Below are 16,368 nucleotides of genomic sequence, written 5' to 3' on the forward strand. Positions count from 1 at the left end.
ATAAATTTTAACAAGCGGTTATGGGTCAAGCTTCTCCGCGAGTATCTTTTCGGAAGTTCGTTGAAGTTCGCGAACGAGAGACAACTTCTTCTTTCTCCTCGGGGAGAAGAAGTCTTTTTTATTTTTTTCCCTCGATTACACGTGTCCTTGGGCGTGGGGATAGAAACGTGAAAAGTAATTTTTCCAAGAAAGAAGCGACGTTTTTTTTTTTTTTTCTTTCCAAGGATGGGAGAGGCGTATCTAAAAATGGAGACGCGAAAAATTTTTCCTACCAAAACTGGGACAAGCGATAAATTTTTAACTCGCGTAGATACGGAGAAAGTGGCGTGGTTGGTTGCGTTAGTAGAATTGAAGATAAGAGTTAAATTCATGAATATAAGATGGACAACGAGGAGACAAGGAAACGCGGATGTAAAATAATCGATCGTTTCTACCTTACTGCTTATTTGTTTATTCACGTTTCGCGAAAAGGATTTTCCCTCCGAAGAAAAAGTTAGAATTCGATCGAACTAAGTAATAAAAAATATCACCGACGAGCGAAATTATCGTTCGAGACAGGCAAGGAAATTAGCCCCTTGAAACGATGCAAGTTTAAAAAACGTTTCGAATAAACGAGGAGAAGATGAAATTTTCACACGCGGTTCCGAATATTTTATCCATATTCGAGTTTGGCCAAGTTTCGTACGAAGCCGGTGTACGTGAGCCGGCATATATTCGTCGTCGAATATAACCGGGTATAAATTTTAAAAAGCAGAAAAGGAACGCGTCACGTTCTTATCGGTTCCCACGGTTGCTCGTACGAGATCGTAATACATCGCGATATATTTTTCCTGGCTGCTAGCCTCCCTGCGTAACACGCAAAATTAATTCGATAATCTCCGAATCTTTCGCGTTTCCGAAAACGCGAAATAACGGAAGAAAAAGAGGGAAAGTTACTTTGCATGGAAAATTAGACGTTGGAAAGGAAAAGGGAAATCGACGGAGGATTAACTGGTCGATCGTGAAGAAACGGAAGATCGAAAGGCAGATATCGAGGAGTCGGAGAGTATTCGACGGCGCCTGATCTTCGGACATCGATTCCTGGAAAGGCCGCCGCCGGCGCAGTTTAGCTCGTAAAATATTTCGGAAGCTTCCGATTGGAGGACGACGCTCCCTTTGTCCGCCTTCCCTTTTCCTCCATTCTCCTCCCGTGTCTCTCCACCGTCTCCTCTCCCTCCCCCCTCCTTTCCCCCCTCGGCGTGGTCCGCGTCGCTCGAGGGGGAACGCGTTGGCACACGAAACGAGGGTTCACGGAAGAAATGCAACGGCCACGCCGCCGAGAGGACGACAAACTCTCGAGGTTGCGAGGGTGCGAGAGCAAGAGGGCAGAGGAAGAGGAGAGGAGGAACCGGTATCACCCCGACGCGTCGAGAGCGGGGCGAGAAGGAAGAAGAAAGACGGCTGGAAGGAGGGTTCGAAACGAGGAGAGGCTCTAGGAAAACGGCGAGAGGCGGTGAAAGGGAGACGGAGTTGAAATCGGAAAGCGTAAATGCGAGAGAGAGAGAGAGAGAGAGAGAGAGGGAATGTTGGAGGAAAATTTGAGCGAAGGAAGAAGAAGAAGAAGAAGAAGAAGGCATTAGGAGAATGGGAAAGAAAGGGACGGGGAGAAAGGGCGAAAGAGAGTGGAATTGATCGAGGAGGAAAGAGAATGGCGCGGTGGTGGCGTGTCTGGTATGGCGGTGTCGGCGGCGAGGACGAAGCGGGGATGTCAATCGATAGCGGTTGCATGCGTCTAAAGCCACCCTTCGTCGCTGCTACTACTACTACTACTACTACTACTACTACTACTCGGGGTTACTACTCGCCGTTATTGTTAGAAACAGTTAATCCGCAAAGTTGCCGCTCCACGCCGCGCGTAGTTTAAAACTTTCCGAATTTAGATTCGCGCTCGATGGACAGGTGCTCAGCCATGGTGCTCTCGGTACAAACGACCGAAACGTGATTGCGCCGCCTATAATTAGACGCGGAACGAGCTTGCGTGGGAGAGAAAAAAGAAAGGCCGGCAACTTCCTCTCTTTCGATGGGTCCACCCACCCCTCCTCGGATCCTATTCGATTCGTCGCTGGGCGACGATTATTTTTCATCGTCGGCCAAGATTTCCTCGTGTTCGAGATTCGTGACGAATTACAAGTCTTTGAATCTTCTTTCGGGGATTAAACAACGACGCTCTTTGTTTCGAAATCAACGCTCTCTCCGCTTTCGTGATTTTAATTCGCTTCCTCTCTTCGTAACCTCTGTTTTCTCGTTACGACAACACGTGTTGTAAAGATGGTTAGGAAAAATTCGAAGCAAAATATCTCGATTCCTTTATAATCCGATAAAATATTCGATAAATTCTACTCACGATTCACGAGCCAAGAATATATACGCGTCGTGGCATGGAAACGACAACGTCCGCTCCACTGTCGCAAATTAAAAATAGTATTGCAGCGTCTGTAGTATTCTCGGATAACCGGTCGCGTCCGAGATTAAAAGAATATTTCACGGAACGTTCAACGTTACCAAAGTCCACGCGTTCTACGGAGCAACGTAACAATTATCGATCCAACGTTCCTATATATATATATATATACACGCTACGCGCTATCAAGAATCTACCATTGGTGCATCGTAGAATCATTTCTTAAAGCGATACGATCGTCTCGAGTTTGTCTCGAACAAAAATTTCGATCGTTCGTTTTATTGCCGATATATTTAAAGTTTAACGCGGTAATGTTATCCTAATCCGTCGAATCGATCGACTACTTCGATCCTCGAGTAGATTACACGGATCGGTTTCGAAGACAAAGGGTATATAACGATTCGTTCGAACGAATAAAACGTTCGATTAATTTTATTTTTGTTTAAAACATTTTCGTATCGACGAATCGTTATTACAACGATGAATCGTAAACAAGTATATCCAATTTTAAGCTCCGATTATTGCGAAAATAACATTCCTCTCCGATTTATCGAATTCGTCTAATAACTACCGATTAAACTTAACAACGATTTAATTTAAAACATTTGACAAACAAAATGTTCTTTTTCCAGTAATATCGCGAGAGACACAAATTTGTAGAGATATAAATATTTTAAAGGGAAATCATCCTCTCCGCTTCACGGATAGAGCCGAATTGGTAATAATAATACGGATCGAGTGGTAATTTCACGCGCGCTTCGTTACATCCTTCGACACATCGTTTATTTTTCCATTCCATCTACGAGGCATAAAATCAAATTCAGGGACTCTTAACGACCCTTAACCTCGGTTTCCTAAGTACGTAAGAATACCACTTATCGGCGGCCAGAAAAAAATAGAAAGAGAGAAAACAGACGAGTAGTTGTATACACGAGATGTACCCCCTCCACTCTAATCGGTAAACTAGCACTCGTAGCAAAGCTCCTTCGAAACGAAGCACAGTGATCCCTCTATAACGAATACCCCGACGTCGGGCTCGTCTCGCCGATGGTTGGTGCACCAGGATTCTTGTAATAAAATAAATGAAACTTCCGTCGGGCACGATGGAACGCTCGGAGAAATGAAACGTGACCCTCGACGAAACGCAATAGGGATCGGCCTGTTTCTTTGTGTCGAGCGAGGAGAAAAAAAACCTCGTCCGTTATCGCGCGCGATGAAAAAGAGCGATCAAATTTTATGATTTTCATCGAGGAACGTTCCACCAAACAAACTTACGTACGATTAATTACGTTTCCCTTCCCTTCGTTTTTCGTTACCGTAACTGGTTTTTTCGCTTTCGAATATATACTCGAATAACTTTATCCATTCCGTGTACGTTCTTTCGTTTAGATCGTCGCCAATTTTTCGCGTCGCTCGGATCGAAATATTAGGAAGCCGAAATTTCTTCCTTTTTTTTTTTTTTTTCATCTTCGTTGAAACGCATATGGATACTCTTTCGTTTGGTCGCGGCGTGGCCAAATCGAGAGAAAGACGACATTCCCCCTTCCCAAAAAGATGGTCGGGCGTAACTCCCCCCCTTTAGTCCAGGGAACGATGAGTCACGAGCGAGAGATTTATGGGATACTGCACGCTCCTCGGGAAAACGATTTCCACGCGCGAATCGTTTCATCGATTCTTTTAAGTCGAGTCTCGCTCAACGAGATTCGCGAGTTCGGCTGCGGCACTTTTCATTTAAATCGATCGTCTCGAGCACGCCAGCCATCGATTATTAAACTTAATTCGGTAATTAATCATAGGACTCCCGTCACCGTGACCCCCACTTTTTCACGTCCTTTTTTTATTCATCGACCGATCCGAAGACGCAAAAAGATTGTTAAATCGGGATAAGATCGATCGGATAGAAGGAAGAAAGAGGAGAAAAGATCGGATCTATCTCTATTAGAGAAGGACTCGATGAACGAAATTTCCTCTCTTTAAGATCGATCATTTAGCTCGCTTATACGCGCAGTCGTACATTTTCCACGGGGGAATAGTTGCGAGTAAACTATTCGGGCGTTATCAGCGTTCCAACGTCGTCTTAATTCCAAGGATGCATCGATGGAACTCGTGCCGGCCGAATCTTATCGAAACCACGACGACCATCGGGGATCTAATCGATTAATTAGCATCCATAATTGACCCCAATCTCTCGCCCTTCTCTCGCTATCCTATATATATATATATATCCTATATATATGTATATAAACGTGGCGGCAAGTCGTTTGTTTAGAACGTGGCAGCAATTTATGCGCTCCGGGGATTTGGCGGAGAGAGCGGTAGTCCCGCGGAAATTTCTCCACCACCATCGCATCGGGGCTATAAAACTGTTCTGATCCACTTTGCCCCTCATCCTCGGCGAATATCGGCCGGGAATAAGAATCTTACGCCTAAGTGGATCGGGCCAATTCCGCGCGGTAACGCGCTTACTCGCCCGCGTATTCGCCGCGCAAGGAAAATTTGTGCCCGGCCTGGTTACCCCATAAATGAAATTCCATCGAAGGATCTCTTAATCCAAGTCGTATCGCCATTGGATAACAAAGGAAATTAGTCGTTTCGTTCGTTTCGGAAAGCAGCAGGGATCAAAGGAGAAACGATATCGTTGCGTTCCTTTTACGCCCGCCTATTCGTCCTTGATCGCCTATTCGTATCCTGTTATTCTCCCGTTATTCGAGACCCTTTGAAGGGTTGAAGCCTCTTCGAGCCCAGATATTTTCCACCGAGTTTCGCGTTCATCGAGGAAACAGAGAATCCCGAGTTGGTTCAACGTTGGTTCTTTTTTTTTTTTTTTCTCTCCTCTCCTCCTCCCCTTCGCTCGGGATGGAAGAGGTTAACGCACAGTCGCGTCATCGTTATTAGTTAAGCTCGATCGTATTTAACGATGCGCGAGCTGCTCTCCGTATATCGCGTTCAAAATGCAAATTAACGTTGAAATTGAGTTTCGCGCGCAAAAAAAACTCTGATTATTGAGTTAATTAAACGCTCTATTACGCCTGAACGTGGCTCGCTGTTTAACGTGCTAATGAATTAAATGACCGAGCGCTAGCCCGAGCGCTTCAATTGGCAAGAATTTATTTTCAACGTTGCCTCGAACCTAGCCCTCGTCCCATTTATCCCCTTCGATATATTCGTCTCTCCTAAGACCTCTCCTTCCCCCAAAAATCGCGAAAACACGGAATAACCGGATTAAGATCAAACCGGATCGACCGTGATATTCTTCTGCCCGAGGAGGAGAAGGTTGCAGAAATATCGTTCCGAGTTGGAAAAAGGATGAAGGAGGAGGGGGAGGAAGCGCGGTGGTCGATGTTTCCTCCCGTGCGTCGTTTATAGCTCGTTTCCTTGGCGGAAGGGTTAAAGAATAAAAAAGGGTTAATCACCCGAGGGACGAGACGAGGATGTTTGGACGGGAGTGCACGATGGGCGAAACAAAAGGGCAGGATCTCTCCTCCTCGACGCAACGGCGAGCCCTCTTCACCTTGGGCGAAGGACTCGAGGCAGCTTTCAGCGGCTCGACCACCCTTCTTCGCGCGCCATATGGCGTGACCAACTTTTATAATAGACGCGCGACGTGGACGCGTAAAATTGTTCGCAGCGTGAAGCCCGGGGCCCTCGAAACCAGGCGCTCTTTCGAATTCGGTTAGAAACGCGAGTATTCAGGTTTCCCTGTCACGCATCCGCTCTTATTAACCTTTGTGACGAAGCGCCGCAATCATCACCGTGGCCGCCGCATTTCATTCACCTACGAAACTTCAAAGCGATTCGAATTAGGGCCGCCATCTTTTGTCCAGAATCATCGTCATAGCGAACTTTGCATTCTATTTCCTCCTAGAAATGTTTAAGTTAAGAACGATCGCGTATGCTTTTCTTTTTCTTTTTTTTTTTTTTTTAATTTACTTGGCAGCTAATGAAACTACGTTAACACGTACGAGAAATCTACTTGTTCGATTATTCGTTGGACAATCGTCGAGTCGTATTTCCTATCGAGAAATAAACGTTGAATACAAACGTTCACGCGTTATTATGAAAGCGTTCTTCTCCTTTCGTTTCGAGACGCGTGAATGCACACCGGTCATTCCAGCCGACCGGGAAAAGCGAGGTTGAATGAGTTGTTTGGAGTTATTCAGACTATTCATCGTGTATTTTAGTCGAGAAATTTATTTATACGTCGAGGTCGTCGCACCTCCACGCTCGTAAAATAGATGTTGCTTATTCGTAGCCGCGATCCAGCCTCGCGATAACCACGCCTATTACGGTGTTAATTAATACGATCGTGTCTTCGTCGGGGGAGGCGCGTCATCGCAAAATTACAAAAATTAAAACAGCTCGAAAAAAGGTACAGAAAATCGATAATTCTCTCTATCCCCTGCCCGTTATAAGAAAAAAAGTAAGTCCGAATCACCCGCATCGATTCGATCCCCAGAAGAGGGATTCTACCATTGGCAGATACGGGATATGGCGGACAACAGCTGGCGGAAAGGTTCACAGGATTGAATCATCGCCGCACAGAATAATCCGAAGCTATTCCCCTATTTACAAAATTGCAGCCACCGTGTGTCTCCATCCTTCAACGACACCCCTGTGTTCCATTGTTGCGAATCGCACGCACCAATTTCCCCCTTCCCCGATATCCCCCACGAGAATATCCACCCTTGGACGCGTTATTGGCTCGCGTGCGGACGCCTACCCTAATTAATCGGAATGCCTTTCCTCCCTCGAGCGAACCACTGCCTCGATTCAAGGTCGTCGAGGACGACTCCATCCAAACGCGATGACGATGATATTTGGCGTCGAACGAGATTATGGGTCGAGGGTCTGGTTGGGAAACCACCGGCTCTCTTTTTATCGAGCTTCCAAGTATTTAAGAGGGGAAACGACGAGTTCTCGGAAGGAAAAAAACTTAGGCCGCGCGACGGTGGCGAAAGTTGAACGTGTCGTAATAGGACAGGAAGCATTTGCTTTTTCTTACGTTTTAATCCTCACCGCTTCTTTCGATTAATCCGATCCGTGTTTTTATTACGTAACTTTTCATCGTCTCTCTTCTCATCGACCACGATTATTATTTAGATTCGAATTCGAGGAAACGACGACGTATTATTTACGTTGAAAATGGAACAAGGGGCAATCGAGGAGGAGGAGGAGGAGGAGGAGATCTCCTCGTCCCGTCTGTTTCCGATCGAGTAAAAACCTAACGATCCGAAACTCGCCGCAAGATTTTATTCCGCTCTCCACTTGGCGATCGTGAAACCCATCCAGGAAGTTATCCAACGATTGTATAAAAAGAAATTGGTTTTCGGCTAAACGATAATGAGAGTTCTTTTAGCGGTTCCGATTGTTATCGTCAATCTGTATCGAGCTCGAACTTGCATTTTTAATTAACAAAACGACCCCAAACGCGTAGAAAACGCATCGTTTATTAAACAACTAGAAACGGCACTCTCGTTTTTACGAAACAAAAACGCTATTCCTTCCCTCTCGCTTTCAAGTTAATCTCTCAACCCTTGCAAATTGACTAAGAGGAGAATTCCTTTGCCCTGGAATCGATCCATTTAGATCGGATGCGAAAGAGGATTATCGTGAAATCGACGGTGAAAAAAATCGATGTTGTTCGTTGAATTATTCCTCATCCCCTTCTATTGCTCGTTTTCCAGTGGTGAACCACTGGTAATGATGTACCAACAATGGCCGTTACGTGAGCTGCGATCGTAACGCGAATACGTATAGTATCTTCTTTTGGACGATGTCGCGATCTTCCGATCTACGACGTCTATTTTACGCGTTCGATCGTGGGACGCCACCGATGCAAGTAAACACTTAATTTAACGGTAATTAACGCGGTTAAAGCTGCTCCAACCTTGCTCTCGCTTCTTTTCAGAACACGTTGTCGCAGCTTTGTTTTCGGATAATCCTTTCGTTCGATCCTTTGCTCGAAGAAGAATTATACATTGGATTCGCGAGAGAACATTTAACGAATGGAATCGGGTGGATACTTTTTTCTTTCTTTTTTTCGTTCGCCGTAAGATGAGAACGAAACGATGACGAATCGAAACTCGAACGCCGATCCAATTAATTATTTTTATTTTTTTAACATCGCGCGAATCGATTACGCGATCTATCGATTATTATCCATCGTTTAAAGAATACCGACCGATGAGTAACGAAGCTCGATGCGGCAAAATTTAGGTCGATATGGATGAGCAGGTTGTCTTTTTTTTTTCTCCTCCTCCTCCTCCTCCTCCTCTCTATTCAAAAGCCGTGTTTTGTAACTCCACGATTCAAGTTGTATTTACGGAGGCGTAACAGAGGTGCAATTAAGGAAGAGCGGTTAATGCATGTAAACAAAGTCAATTTACAGCGTTTTATTCCGTGTTCAGCGGCGAATAATATTATTCGATCACGCTCGTTTAGATTCGATCGAGAAAAAAATTGAATTCCACGATAGATTAAATTTTTATCCAGCGAATTAGATGAAATTACAATAACAAAGAAATCGAGTCGCAAAGTTTCAGATAGACGAAATCTGTTTGCACGAGAAACGCAGTCGCAAAGGCATCGATCATAAGTTGACAACCTTTTGTTCCTACCCACGATATATCAATGATAATAGATCGCGAGAAAAAGCGATTCTCCATAAATCTTTAGCGTGACGCGTATCGATCAATCGGAAGGGGAAAAAAATTAGGTTAAGAAGAGCGAACGAAAAAACTCTTTCTTTTGAATATCTTTTGGAATTGATTCTTTCGAAACAGATACCCTTAATTTTATTCCATCGAATAGAATATTGCGAAATTGTAATTCGGCCATTCGAACTCGTGACAATCGCGAAACGAATAATGAGGAAAAGTTAGTTTCGAAAGGGATTCATCTTCGTGTCTTCTCCGCGAATATTTTCGCGCGGGTAACAGCGAGAAAATCGGAAAGTTTCGTTCGTCCAAAGGTAAAATTCGTTTAAAGGCAGCTACGAAATTCGTAACGAAAAGCTCGAAACGATCGTTTCCTCGTCGTATCCATCGAATGTCTTAAATTATTAATTATTTTCTAGAGTGAGGCGAGTTTCCGTTCAGCTCTAATTATTTCGGAATAAACAACGGAAATATTTCAACGAGAGGGGGAAAGCGGAGGGGGAGGATTTCATAAATTCGCCGGTTGAACAATAGCTACGGTGCATGCAACTAGCGCTCGCCATAATTCGCCGAGCTTTCGAGCTTTCGTGGCTCGAAAATCTTTTTTTTCTCGTTTCCGCTACGTCGCAAAAGAATCGCGCACAAACAAATCAAGATCGCTTGGAAATATTCCGTGACGAATGATGTAAATTGTAGAATTTCTAGGGGAGCATAATTTTCCTGGTGGCGAAATCGTAAAATGCGGATTAATTGTTGTAATTAATCGAGAATTACGTTTGAAATCGTCGATCAATGGGATGCGATATGAGTTCCGCTATTACGAAATATTCATTCTGAGCAAATCTATTAATTGCGACGAGAAATAAAATATTTATCAAAAGAAAGAATAATGTGGAATAATTATCCAGTCAGTCTGTTCTCATCAAAATTCGAAATACGATAATATACATTTCAAACGAGTCGTAACGCTGTAAATCTTGAGAAAGAAACCCCTCCCCTCCCTCCTTCCAAATCATTCACGATTATACGATCGTTTAAACGGAACAATAACAATCGTGTTTTTTTTTTCGCATAAAAACGGATAAACGCGAGATAGAAGAGGAATCGGTCGAATCTATCAATTTCCAAGTAACGCGTTAATTTATTTCGTTGGAGGAAAAATGGAGAGAGAAAGAGAGAAATGAACGTTCCGTTAATGGGGGGAGTAACTCACGCGAGTAAGCACGATTTCAACCGCGTGGAAATCCCTGTTTAATGCGCTCGGCAAAAGTTTTTCAATGCGAAATTTCGTTTCGTCCGTATCTACGTATCGCGTGCCGTGACTCGCGAGACTATCCTGCTTTTTTGCGGAATAACGCGAATTCGCGCATACGAGAAGGTTTCGCGCGGACGAGGAGACCCGAGAAGCCACGGTTCAATCGTAATTAATAAGCGAAATATCTCCGTCTCGCGAACCGTTTCAGCAAGCGATAACCTGGCCAATTTCAACCGTCCGCGATTTTCTTGATTTTCAGATAAGCACACGTTACATCGCGAATAAAAACTGGATTGTTGGAATTTATCCATCGAGTGGAATATCGTTTCGTGGAAATAATAATCGAAGAACGTGTCCACCTTTCGTTTTCTCGTATTGCCAACATGATTTGACATTTTTTTACATTTTCGATCGCGTTACTTTCCGACGAATAGAGAATCTTTATCTTTATCGGTGTTACATGTAAACCAGCGAGAAAAATAAAAATTTTGCATTTATCCAGTAAGCAACAGACTGGAACATTACGTATCAAATACAATAAACCGCATGAATTGCAAATGTTCAACTACAGATTTATACATCGTAGACGTATTATGCTGGTTTATTATCATTTTTATTCGCGGCGAAATGTAGTATTTTATACGCCAGATCTGCAATTTAAAAACCCCCTAACTACCCATGATTTGTACATCGCCTTTTTATCTACCACGTTACACGCACCATTTTCCGTCCAACGTGATACGAGCTTCGGCGAATAAACCACGAAACGACGAAAGAAGGGATGGGACGATGGAAGAAAGTACGAAGTAGGAAGTAGAGTGGTGATAAAGTATATGCAGAAAGGACAATGAATCGTAATTAGAGAAGTCGAGATCGGGAACATGGAGGAACGCCCATTCCCGGTGGAACGAAGTTGGCGCGACGATTTCAACGCGTCACAATGATATCGGATTCCACGATGCAGAAGGAAGCAGACGCGATGTCTCTGAAAGGATTCCTCCAAGGCTCGTTTACGAGGCGACAAGACAGATAGGACGGCACGTTAAGGGGAGAAACGCTGCTCGAATGTAAATTTCGTTGCTGATTCGGTGGACAAGGAAGATGATAAGCGGAGTGGGCGACGGACAAATGGCAGACGGAGGATAAATGTTTTATGAAATCATGGTGAGACTACAATCGCGCTACAAGCATCGTGGTTCGGTGCTCCATGGTTGCGCAGACAAGCTGCGCCATGCCGGTCACCCTTATCCTAAGAACTTGAACTTTTCTCTAGAGAGAGAGAGAGAGAGAGAGAGAGAGAGGGAGAGGGAGGTAAGAAAGTAAAAATTTTATCCCCGTATTTCGAAGGATTCTCGTTCGTGCGATGAAACGCTGCGAAATGGCGATGAAACCGCCACCACCTTTCGCGTTCCATTCTTTTTCCGTATCGTTTCTCACCGCTCGTACAATCGAAATCCTTTCAATCCTACACGTCGAATATTTTTACCTCGATGGAGGAAAAGAATCGAATTGGATTTTATAGGGTAGCATTTTGCCAAGTAGATCCAACTAATCCAATAGTGGGATTCACAGGTTCGATGCACTCGGTCGGAGAAAATTAGTGATCGATGATGTTACCTTTCCGCTCGTATCTTTCGAAACTTGGAATTAGATTGGATTGCATTGGAATAGGTTTCAAAAACCTACGATATTTTCACCTTTCTCCTTTCGTTATTACGTATCAACTGTGATAAAATAAATACACGTACCGTTTAAAAATTCACTTTCTTCGAAAAAGAAACAAAAACCATTTAAAGATATGCCGATACCGAGAACAAATTTACTTCACACATCACAAACGAAAAACTTGGTTTTTACTTTACACAAATCGAATTCTTCCAAGGATGCACACACGATTAACTGATTTTCCACTCGAGCTAAACTACATCGCAACGAGAGCATCGACTGAACGATACCTCGAACGGCATCGTTTCTGCAACACGTCAAACTGTTTCGAATCGAACGCCACAATTTTTACTCTCGATACGGAGCGAACGAACGAACTTGGACGCGTCTTAGAAAGCTAACCGCACGCAAATGTTAAAGACTGTTTAACCGGAGGGCGGGTGAACAGCGAAAGGGAAGAGAGAAAAAAAGGGAGAGGGGGAGGGAGAGAGAGAGAGAGAGAGATAGGGGGGCTATTCGGGGTAGACGAGTATTCCACGCGGCTGTTGGCGCGTGCGCGCGCATTCACACACACATCGTCATACGTGGAAAAGTGTGCGCTACGCCAGTGTCAAATAGAGAATAATCCATTTCCACACGAGGCACAGTCTCGAGACCGAGAGAGATGTCACGCGCAACAATTTTAACAATTTCTTATATTCAATCTCCTCGAGATTCCGTGGATTTTCGTACGTTCCATTTCGAAACGAAGATTCGCGATGCCAGTTTCAACAACGCTTGCGTTGATAAAATATTTTCATAATTTCATCTCGAAACGTTCGGAAAACGTAATTCGTTTGTAAATTTGTTTCTTCCAACTTTTGGAAAAATCGAAATGGAAACGAAAAAAAGTATAACGAGACGAAACGATTTTCGTCGAAACGATTTTCCATCCATTTGTCAAAATTTGGAACGGATGGAAGCCGAAACCACGACACTACTAACCGTTTAGAAAACCTTGCATGGACGTTATACTACTTCCGTCGTATTTCGGGACTGGCGGGCTTCCATGGATCGCCGCACGTTGCACGCCTTGGTCATTGGCCGTATTTTGCCATCTGCTACCGTGAAGCGTGGCCGCGTGTTTTGTTTTATACGAGCGATACTAGAAGAGAATTTGCGGATACTTTACTTTATTTATAAAGAACAAACTTCGAGATTAAATTTCGATGGAAATTATTTTAATTTGGCGATTGGAAAAATCGTATTCGTCGTTACGAGATTTACAATTCTTTAAAACTCGATATTCGATATTCACGGAAATAATAATAACAATGAAAGAATATCGTTCGATGATGGTTAATTCTCGCTATTCCTTATACTCTTAACGTAAATTAACGTTCAAATTCATTTCGGGAGGAATAAATACGAGATTACGTAAGAGGAAGTAATTCGCAGCTCGACATTGATAGAATCACAGACACGTGAAAACTAGATAATTCATGGCCAACTCGCAACTCGTTCGATATCATCTCGCGTTTTTCATCTCTCCTTTTCATTAGTTAAGATAAACGCGAAACGAATTTTCCCTAATAGCACGTCCATAAAAAGGAACGGCGATACGAACCGTTATATTTCTCGGTTGGACACGCCTACGACCTGGCCCTATTTCGATCAAAGACACGTCGATCGTTCGAGAAATTCGCCGAAACACCGATCGAAGCTAGCTTTCCTAAATTATTCGCGTTCCCTGCACACGAATTAATCCTCGTACTTTAATCCTCGCCTGATGATCTTTCGTTTTGAAAATCGAGTCGACTCGAGAAATAATAACTCGAATGGAGAGAATGGAGAGAAACGTGGAGAGAACGGAAACACGAGATGGACGAGATGGGATCATCGAGGACGAGTAAAATTTCGATCGAAGTGGATGTCACCGAAATAGAAACGAGAATTCGATAGCCCGGTTCGAACGTTCAACGAACCGGATTGAAATAGGATTCGAAGCGACGAGAATCGGTGAAAAATTAACGCATTCGTCCCGGATCGATAAGTCGAATTTCGGGGATCTCTTATTACATAATTGAGGAGATCGCAGCGCGACGTCCGCGAACGATGGACGGAACAAGCGCTCGATACGCAGCGTGATTCAACGAGAAACTCAACTCGAAACGATCGCCGCTAATCATTTAATTCCGTTTGGAAGAGCGGGAAGACGAGCGAGCAGCGTGGTACGAGCGAACCGCGTATTCTCTTCGTATCGATCCGGTTCCTCTGCTTCGACCAAATTCGCGAATAAAACGCGCGAATCGTTGGGCGAAACGGCGTGGAAAAGAGATGGGACGGAGAAAGAGAAGTGGGAAAAATATAGAAAGAGAGAAAGCGAGAGTGGGAGAGAGGGAGAGAGGAAGAGAGAAGAGGGAGGGAGGGGAGAGAAGGAGAGCGCGATCTCCCGTTCCGACTTCACGTGGCTTCTATTGATTTACTACGAGGCGCTGCTTTTGCGAAAGAACCGCAAAGTCTCGTAGAGTGAAAAGTTCGCCGGCGATCGATCCGCGCTGTCACTCGGAATCGTCTCCTCGTATCCCCGTTGTCTCGCGTATAATCATGCTAGCACCCCGCAACAGTCTGCTCCAACGGTTCAGTGACACGATGCACTATACCGACACTGCTTTAGACTGGCTTCAGGGAATCGACACCGGCTGTTTCCGGAACGAAACAACATCGTCCGTCTACCTCGTCCTCCTCGCGTTTCTCCATTCAATTTCTATATCGTTCTTCGATCGTGAGACGAGATTTATCCATCCATTCACGAAAAAGAGAATGGAGAATAAAATCACGAACGACGTTTCAACGGAGGTTACGATAACATCTCTCTCTCTCTCTCTCTCTCTTTGCGAAGCAAAAATTTCTCGAACGTATTTCGTTCGAAATTTTAAACATATGTATATATATATATATATATATATGAGAGCGTAGGAAGATATTGGGTCAAAGTGTGTCACAAGATCGCGTAAGAGTTGTACCTGCCGTGAGAGGGTGGCAAACACCAAGGACAAGCAAGCGAGAAAGAGCAAAGAGTGTAGGTGCGTGTGTGTAGGAGAAAAAGAGGAGAAAGGAAGGGGAAGAGAGATAGTAGGCGAAGGGGTGGAAAAATGAGCAGGTCGCAGGCCGCAGGGCGTACGGGCTACATCCGTACCTCCTTACTTCGGCAAAATCAATAACCTGTTTGGGGGTGTAGGAGAGAACCTAAGGAGAGAGGCCATAGCACGGCACCGCCGCACTGGGTAACACTATGAGAGAGCCAGGTGTATCGTAAAATACGTACGCGAATGTCCAGGTGCGAATGTCGAAGGCGTCACTGCCCCGGAACGCTCGTGATCGTGTCGCGTACGTAACCGGCACCACCCCCGAATGTCCTGGCACCTGGAAACGTTCGTTGAATATCACTGGCCAAACTCCTCCGACTCCCCCGATCGGTACGACTCCAACCAAACACGTATTATATATGTATGTACGTGTGTATATGTGTATATATATGTATATGTATATATATGTATGTATATATGTATATACTGACACGACCGGCGTTCACAAATGTCTACCTCGCGAAAAAAATATATTTCGCAGGTTCGATAACTCGGTAACTCGGTTTAGCCGTTGACACCAGCAGCTCACCCCGCACGCACCGGTCTACGATATCGAGGTTGGAATCCTTGGAAATCTTTTCTCCGGTAACTCAGAATCCTGCTACGATCGCACTGTCAGCAGAGGTCTCCCCCTTCCAAACCCTTGCGCCTCCTGTTATCATTGCCCACCACCTCGCGGATGGAGAAGGAACGTCTCGCGATCCGAATCGCGCGCTCTTCTCGCACACCTAGGGAAAACAGAGAATTCACCACCCCGACGACACGGAAAACGCGACGAAATCGCGGCGGATCGCGTCCACCGTGGGTGGACACTCGGTCAAAACTCGGACGAATTCTTTCGGACCGACTCTTCTATCCCTCCCTTTCTCGATAGAGAACGAGTTAGTTACCCAAGAGACGGAGAAACGGACGCGGCACGCGCGTTTCGAGCTGTCGCGGCTGTGGGGCGCGGACCACTACCTCGACGAGCCTCCCGGATCGTTGGATAAAACTCGGTGGGGCCGTTCCGGTCGGCGTGCCAACTCCCCACTCTCTCTCTCTCTTTGCCCCTACCACGCACGCCACCGTCCCATCTACTTCTCTCTCGCTTCTCTTTCCTCTCTTACTTTCCAACGCCCACCCCCACCTGCGCTTCCCCGACCGCGTCTCCTCGACGCGACGCCGTCACCCCTCGACCCTGCAGGGTGCGCCCGCGCACCACCATCACCACCACCACCCATGCAC

At 45.0% G+C, this 16,368-nt stretch overlaps 1 protein-coding gene across 6 annotated transcripts in view; it reads right to left on the bottom strand.

Annotated features, from left to right (window-relative positions):
- The window catches only part of LOC100868603 (neural-cadherin), a 168,184-nt gene extending 152,367 nt beyond the window's left edge, over positions 1-15,817 (bottom strand). For 4 of the 6 annotated variants that reach the window (XM_086907027.1, XM_086907023.1, XM_086907025.1 and 1 more), the window contains exons 1-2: positions 15,601-15,741; positions 15,324-15,421 (exon numbers count right to left, since the gene is read on the bottom strand). The gene's annotated coding sequence lies outside the window, so the exon portion shown is untranslated. Of the gene's footprint in view, positions 1-12,099; positions 12,430-15,323; positions 15,422-15,600 lie in introns of those variants that run through there. The other 2 variants (XM_086907024.1, XM_086907026.1) reach the window with 2 other exon arrangements.
- Positions 15,818-16,368: the final 551 nt, after the last annotated feature.

This window comes from Apis florea, unplaced genomic scaffold, assembly GCF_048593485.1.
Source record: "Apis florea isolate Af1SG1 unplaced genomic scaffold, ASM4859348v1 contig_24_pilon, whole genome shotgun sequence".
In the NCBI taxonomy this organism is placed as follows: domain Eukaryota; kingdom Metazoa; phylum Arthropoda; class Insecta; order Hymenoptera; family Apidae; genus Apis; species Apis florea.